Below are 6,672 nucleotides of genomic sequence, written 5' to 3' on the forward strand. Positions count from 1 at the left end.
AGCCTTCGTGCACATGCACACTTCTTCAGATACATGAGAAATAAACATGGAAATAATGAGAGTTGTTTAAAAGGAATATGCTCAGGAACACTGCTGAGGTAACTAAACGTATTAGATCTAAATGCAGGATGGGGAATCTGTGGCCTTCCAGATGTTGTTGGACTAAAACTCTGACCACTGGACTTGCTGGCTGAGTCTGAGGGGAGCAACTACACCTGGTGGACCACACTTTCCCCATCCCTGGTCTAAATTGTGACTGCAGTCTCTCGTTCAGAGGGCTGGAACCAAGTCTGGAATTTCTAGGTCAGGCCTGCTATTTTAGCCCTTATTCTTCCCACTAGATGTCCTCCTTTTCTGCAGACCTGTCAGGCGAAAATAAACACTGGAAATAAACAGAAATAAATCAAAAGTGTTGGAAGTAAGGTTCTGATTGGGGCTGTGGAGAAGAAACTGGACAAGATAGTTATGCTTGAAGGTGCTTCTGATTTATTTCTTTTTAGAATGGAATTTAAAAGGCATCAACTTGCATGTCATAGTAACACAAAAAAATGTGATTACATGTACTGTTCAGTTGCGCATGGCTCTTACTCTGCAACAGCCTATCTTCCACACATCGCCCTAAAAGCATAAAAAGTTCTTTCAATAGGGAATCTGGAGATATGGGAATATGGAGGTACTATCGATGGATAGTACAACGCAACACCTTCCATCAATCAACTCAGTTGATGTGGGACCAAAAAGGCTTTTATCAGAGAGAGCTGTCCATGTCCTTGCCACATCTGTCCCTGCTGCAGCTCATTGGCAGAGCATCCTCTTTGCATGCAAATGGTACGAGGTTCAATTCTCAGCATCTCCAGGTAAAGTTGGGAATGTACTATGTACTGAGAGCCAGTGTGGTGTAGTGGTTAAGAGCGGTAGTCTCGTAATCTGGGGAACCGGGTTCGCATCTCCGCTCCTCCACATGCAGCTGCTGGGTGACCTTGGGCCAGTCACACTTCTCTGAAGTCTCTCAGCCCCATACACCTCACGGAGTGTTTGTTGTGGGGGAGGAAGGGAAAGGAGAATGTTAGCCACTTTGAGACTCCTTCGGGTAGTGATAAAGCGGGACATCAAATCCATACTACTACTACTCTTCTTCTTCTTCTTCTTCTTCTTCTCCTCCTCCTCCTCCTCCTCCTCCTCCTCCTCCTCCTCCTCCTTAGGTCCAGCTGTTCTCATTCTACTCCTTATTGACCTGATAGAGGTTCACCCATGAGTGGGGAATTCTTTCTGTGCAATTCTGGAGTCAATGAAATAAAATTAAAGCTAGGATTTAAAACAAGAATGTGATGGTTCATACCAGCTGAGCAGCTTTTTAATTCTAAGAGAAATGCTTCAACCACTGAAACTCAGAAGCACTTAGATTCTGAAAACTGCAATAATACTTGCTGGAAAGGAGAATGTTAGCCGCCTTGAGACTCCTGAAGGGGAGTGAAAGGCAGGATATCAAATCCAAACTACTACTACTACTACTCTTCTTCTCTTCTTCTTCTTCTTCTTCTTCTTCTTCTTCTTCTATCTGAAACCCTGGAGAGACACTGCCAGCCGGTTTTGACAGTACTGATCCAGGCAGGCCAATGCTTTGACTCAATGTGAAGCAGCTCCCTATGTTCCATTCCTTAGCATCCCAAACCGTTTCCTGCTTTGCCTTCAGAAGTAACGAAGTTCGTGACCAAGAGATGGGGTCTTTTATGTAGTGATGCCTTGTTTGTGGCACACCTTCTCAGAAATACCCATTGGTCACCAACTTTATTATTTTCGAGTGCTTTATAGTTTGTGCTAGTACTATTCTGGCTTTTTGCAGGGAGGAGAGGCAAAGTGTTTATATTTAAAAATGCCTTGTGTTTTCCAATTCACGCTGCTGCTGCAAGTTGCCTTGAATAGTGGAAGCCACAAAATAGAAAACCGCACATTAAAAATGAACTCTACTCATTATACTCTGTTAGTGGAACAGTCTCCACCCATGTTGTCTTTACACTGGATTCCCTCCCATGCTCTACCTGGATCTCAAGCTTCTAGTCTTTGCTTTTAAAGTTAGCTGCCTTCCTTTTTTCCTTACCTGTCTCTCCGTCCTCACCTTTGTTGTTTCTCTCTTTCAAATATCCTTATTTGCACTTTCTCTCACCTCAGTTCCTTCTGTGGTCTCTATGCCTAAAATATCCTTTCTCTATTTGTCAAACTGATTCCTTCTCCCCTCTTGAGCTGGAAGTTTAGCAGAACCATACTTCTCAAATCTGACCCACATCCTTTGCCAGCTGACTCTCTTATTCATCCAGTACAGTACTTACCACTCAGTGCTAAACCTCTCTCAATGTCTTGTCCTTGGCATGGGGACAAGTCTGGTGTATTTTATTATATTTATTGTAAATATCCCATTTTACAGCTCTGAGAGGCTCTCGAAATGGTTTACGAAAGATTAACCTGATAAAAATCATGATAAAATAAATAACATGGTGTCAACACATTCTTATCAGTTGCTAGGAATCACAAGGAGTAATTTTGAATCTCCGATTTTGCCCCAATGGACCAGGATGGAAAATTCCCACTTCACGGGAAGAGAAATGCTAGGGTGCAGGAGTGGGAGTGGCTTGGTCCACATCCTAGGAACAAGAGATCCACACAATTGCAAAGTCATTCTGGAACTGATGTCACCACCTGGTTATAATGGTGTCATTATGGAATTTGTGCTATTAGGATAATCAGAGTACAGTGGTACCTCGGGTTAAGTATTTAATTCGTTCCAGAAGCCCGTTCTTAACCTGAAACTGTTCTTAACCTGAAGCACCACTTTAGTTAATGGGGCCTCCTGCTGCTGCCGTGCCACCGGAGCACGATTTTTGTTCTCATCCTGAAGCAAAGTTCTTAACCTGAAGCACTATTTCTGGGTTAGTGGAGTTTGTAACCTGAAGCGTATGTAACCTGAAGCGTCTGTAACCCGAGGTACCACTGTATACTGATACATTGGCCCCATATTTTGTGGATCTTCATCTGGGTTCTCTGAGGGGAAGGGAGGAAATCTGCATATATTTCACTCATGACCTGTCATGACCTGATCAGCCTTCTCATAGGTATCTCGTTGGCCAATGTGAGAACAAGATGCTGTAGATGGGCCCTTGGTCTGATCCAACAGGACGCTTCTTATGTTCTAATTATGTCAAGATTCTTCGGGTGACATTTCTTGCCCTCATCCTATAATTTCCCTGGTGTTGTCCTTCCACCTCTGCCCAGTAATCAGCAGTTCCTGCCTACTAATACTCTCTGATGCCAGCAGTTGGAATTCGCTCAGCCCATGATGGAGGCAAGTGCTATTGGTACCAAATAAATATTAAATAAGAATGATAATATATTATCCTGAAGTACCAAAGTTTATGGACAGCATTGTCCCATAAAGTAACTGTGGTGCCAATTTGGTCGTAGCATTCTTTATGTGCTAAGACATCCGATTCTTCCTGTTTGTTTCTTCTCTGTATTGTTTCCATTCATATTAAAGCGCTTAAAATGTCACTGTACGTCAAGCTGGTTGCTCCCGTTTCCCTTAAAAGTCCTACTCCCACAACCTTTCCCGGTTTCTGGTCCATTGTTCAAGCCATTATCTCTTGTGCTTGTTAACTTTTCCTTCCATCTGTCTTCTTGATGTGTCTGAATTAATGCATGTGCATTCACCTCAGTTATAGAAAGGCTGTCACAGTGGCAATATTAACTGCTTACAGGAAGTATTTAATTGTGTAACTTGTTGACTACATTTGTTTCATTTCTTTATCTCCTCTGAAGCCAGTTTTGTATGTTCATTATCGTGACTTGAGCTAAACATTACAGAACTCCAGCATGCTGGCTGAACATTTAAAATCAAGAACTCATTTGTTATCTGAGATACTATAGGCATATTTTGTGATTATTTTTCCTGGAAATCTAAAACCATCTTCTTTCAAGAGTTATTTACACGTGTTTTGCTTCCAAGTATGGAAAGATGATGGGACTTTCCAAAAGCAAAGGAAAGTTAGCTTTACAAAAGTCAGAGTAAAGGGCATGCTCTCCATAATCAGACTCAACAATGTCTAGAATCAGTATGCATTGATACCACATGGTACCAATATTCTATTAACTGTATTTTTTTGTCTTTACTGATAGGGAATACAGAAAGCATATAATTTGTGTGAGTGCTATACAATATAACTTAATATTAAAATCTTCCATGGATTTATCTAATCTTTTTCTAAACTCAATATGGCTGTTATGACATTGTGTTGGAGATTTCCACTAGTCAAGAAAGTACTTTTCCTTGTTTGTTTTAAACCTGTTCTCTTGTTCAAACTCTACTGAAACATGTAATCTCTCTTGCCCTTTTCCACTCAGATAATGATTTTATTTATGTGATATCAGCTTAGTAGTCCTTCTAGCAGTTTCCTTTCTAACTTTTTCATGTTAGACCAAATCCACTGAAATCGTGGCCACAATATTTTAGCCCCGTCCATCAATTCTCTCCTTGTGTGAAAGGTTTACTGTGTGTGCTTGATCATTCCACCCCTGCTCGCATCCGTTCTGTTCTAAAATATGGGATGTCTAGAACTTTTCACAGGGCTGAGCCTGACAATGTACACTGTAATCCTCTTCATGTGTTCACAAATGTATTACTGAGTTCCATGTACAGTATATACAGCATTAACGTCATTGAAAGGTGTTGTCCGTCTAGATGCTCTGACCTTTCCTGGGACTTGATAGTGCAGAAAGAGGGTGCTAAATACGTTTTGTGTGCCAATGGTAGAAAGAAGATACAGTTAAAACAATATAGCAACACATTACTTGCACAATTTTAATGTTGCTGTTTTTGTTGTTTTGTGATTTCTGTAGTTTTTAATTTAGTTTATTATGTTTCAGGGGGTATTTACATTTTAATTCTTTTTTTCTTGTAAACCACTCTAGATATGATTGAAGGGGGCTGGAGAAAACTCTTGAGAGTCCCGTGGACTGCAAGAGGATCTAACCTATCTATTCTGAATGAAATCAGCCCTGAGTGCTCACTGGAAGGACAGATCCTGAAGCTGATGCTCCAATACTTTGGCCACATCACGAGAAGAGAAGACTCCCTGGAAAAGAACCTGATGTTGGGAAATGTTGAGGGCACAAGGAGAAGGGAACGACAGAGGACGAGATGGTTGGACAGTGTTCTCAAAGCTACCAACATGAATTTGACGAAACTGCAGGATGCAGTGGAAGACAGGAATGCCTGGCGTGCTCTGGTCCATGGGATCACGAAGAGTCGGACATGACTAAACAACAACAAATAAAAATACCTACAATCAATCAATCAATCAATCAAGTTATAGATTCCTCATTTATAAACACAAAGCATTACTCATGGAATTAGGGCTGCACAACACTTCTAAAAGTAGTTTGCCAATTTATGCAATCTTACATTCAGTTAGGAATGTTGCAAAGCCTATTTGCTTGGAGTTTTGCAATACATGTAGTAGGTGTTCTGTATGACCTGGATAATGACAAGGAGCTATATCATTACCGCCTCAATGAAGCAAAGCTTTTCTACTCATGTACACAGGGTAGATAATCTTTCAGCTGATCTGGAAGTTATGTGTAAGAGCACCTTCTTTAACTGCACTTTTAGTCAGCAGTCTTTAAGAACACCATCATTTCCTGACACTATCTTGGAGTTCTCCCAATTCCATGGGAAGCAAAATTCAGCAGGTGCAGCTCTCCCTTTTACTGCTGGTAAGAAGTTATACCTACATAGTTTCTACCTTTAAATGAAGCACATCTGCCAGGAAAGGTGGAAGCCTTATGGTGTAACTTAGTAAAGCTGTAGCTTTCATATTTCACATTAAGGGTTTTTGTCTTTTTTTAAAAAAAGGCAATTCACCATTTATCTGTACCTCAACTGTTATGCATTACATATTGCAAGCTTTCTGTATTTTTTTTCTTTAAAATTATTGTTGTTTTATCCAACAGGTAACCATTATATATTTTGTACTGATGATCAGTCCTCTTGTGCTACACATGTGCGTGCGTGTGGAAAGAAAGTCTAAGTAGATAAATAATATATCCATTAAACTCCCCCCCCCATTGTTTTCTGGAATCCCCCTAAAATTTAGGTCCAGAATCCTCCTGCTCCAAAATCTTACCCATTAAAAAATAACATGGGGCGTGCCTTGACATGTGAAGTTTCTTATCCAAACTGTACCAACCCTACCCCCATGATGCGAGATATTTTATTTATCAATTTATTTGGCGCATCTGTATCACGCTCTTCAGCCAAAAAGAGGCCCCTAGAGCTGCTTTAAATGGAAGTAAGGCAAGTCCCCCTATCAAACAATTTTTTTAAAAGGCACACAAGGGAAAAGGGACGGGGAGGGATGAGGAAAACCAAAATCAAAGCTCAAAACACCGAATTAAAACAGCCGTTCCTATTTCGACTCCCATGAGACAAGGGGCAAGGAAGGCGGTGTCTGGCAGTGCTGGGCCTCCAGGGATGCTGATGGAACGAGATTGGGGAAACAAGCGCCAGGCCCCGCGTCGTGACGTCACCCGAAGCGAGAGAGGCCGGTTCCTCGGCGCCCCTCCTCCCACAATCCCTAGCGCGAGCCCTCCCGGAGCGCCTCCCTCCGGCAGCAACGGCCTGTC

The 6,672-nt window shown here is 41.6% G+C and overlaps 1 long non-coding RNA gene across 1 annotated transcript; it reads right to left on the reverse strand.

Annotated features, from left to right (window-relative positions):
• Positions 1 to 3,991: 3,991 nt before the first annotated feature.
• Positions 3,992 to 6,660, reverse strand: LOC309325793. The gene is made up of 3 exons (XR_014150011.1): positions 6,466 to 6,660; positions 5,453 to 5,757; positions 3,992 to 5,306 (listed from the first exon to the last, which is right to left on the reverse strand). It is a non-coding gene; the product is annotated as an uncharacterized lncRNA (long non-coding RNA).
• Positions 6,661 to 6,672: the final 12 nt, after the last annotated feature.

The sequence above is a fragment of the Podarcis erhardii genome (genome assembly GCF_964252035.2).
Source record: "Podarcis erhardii genome assembly, chromosome: 12".
Lineage (NCBI taxonomy): Eukaryota > Metazoa > Chordata > Lepidosauria > Squamata > Lacertidae > Podarcis > Podarcis erhardii.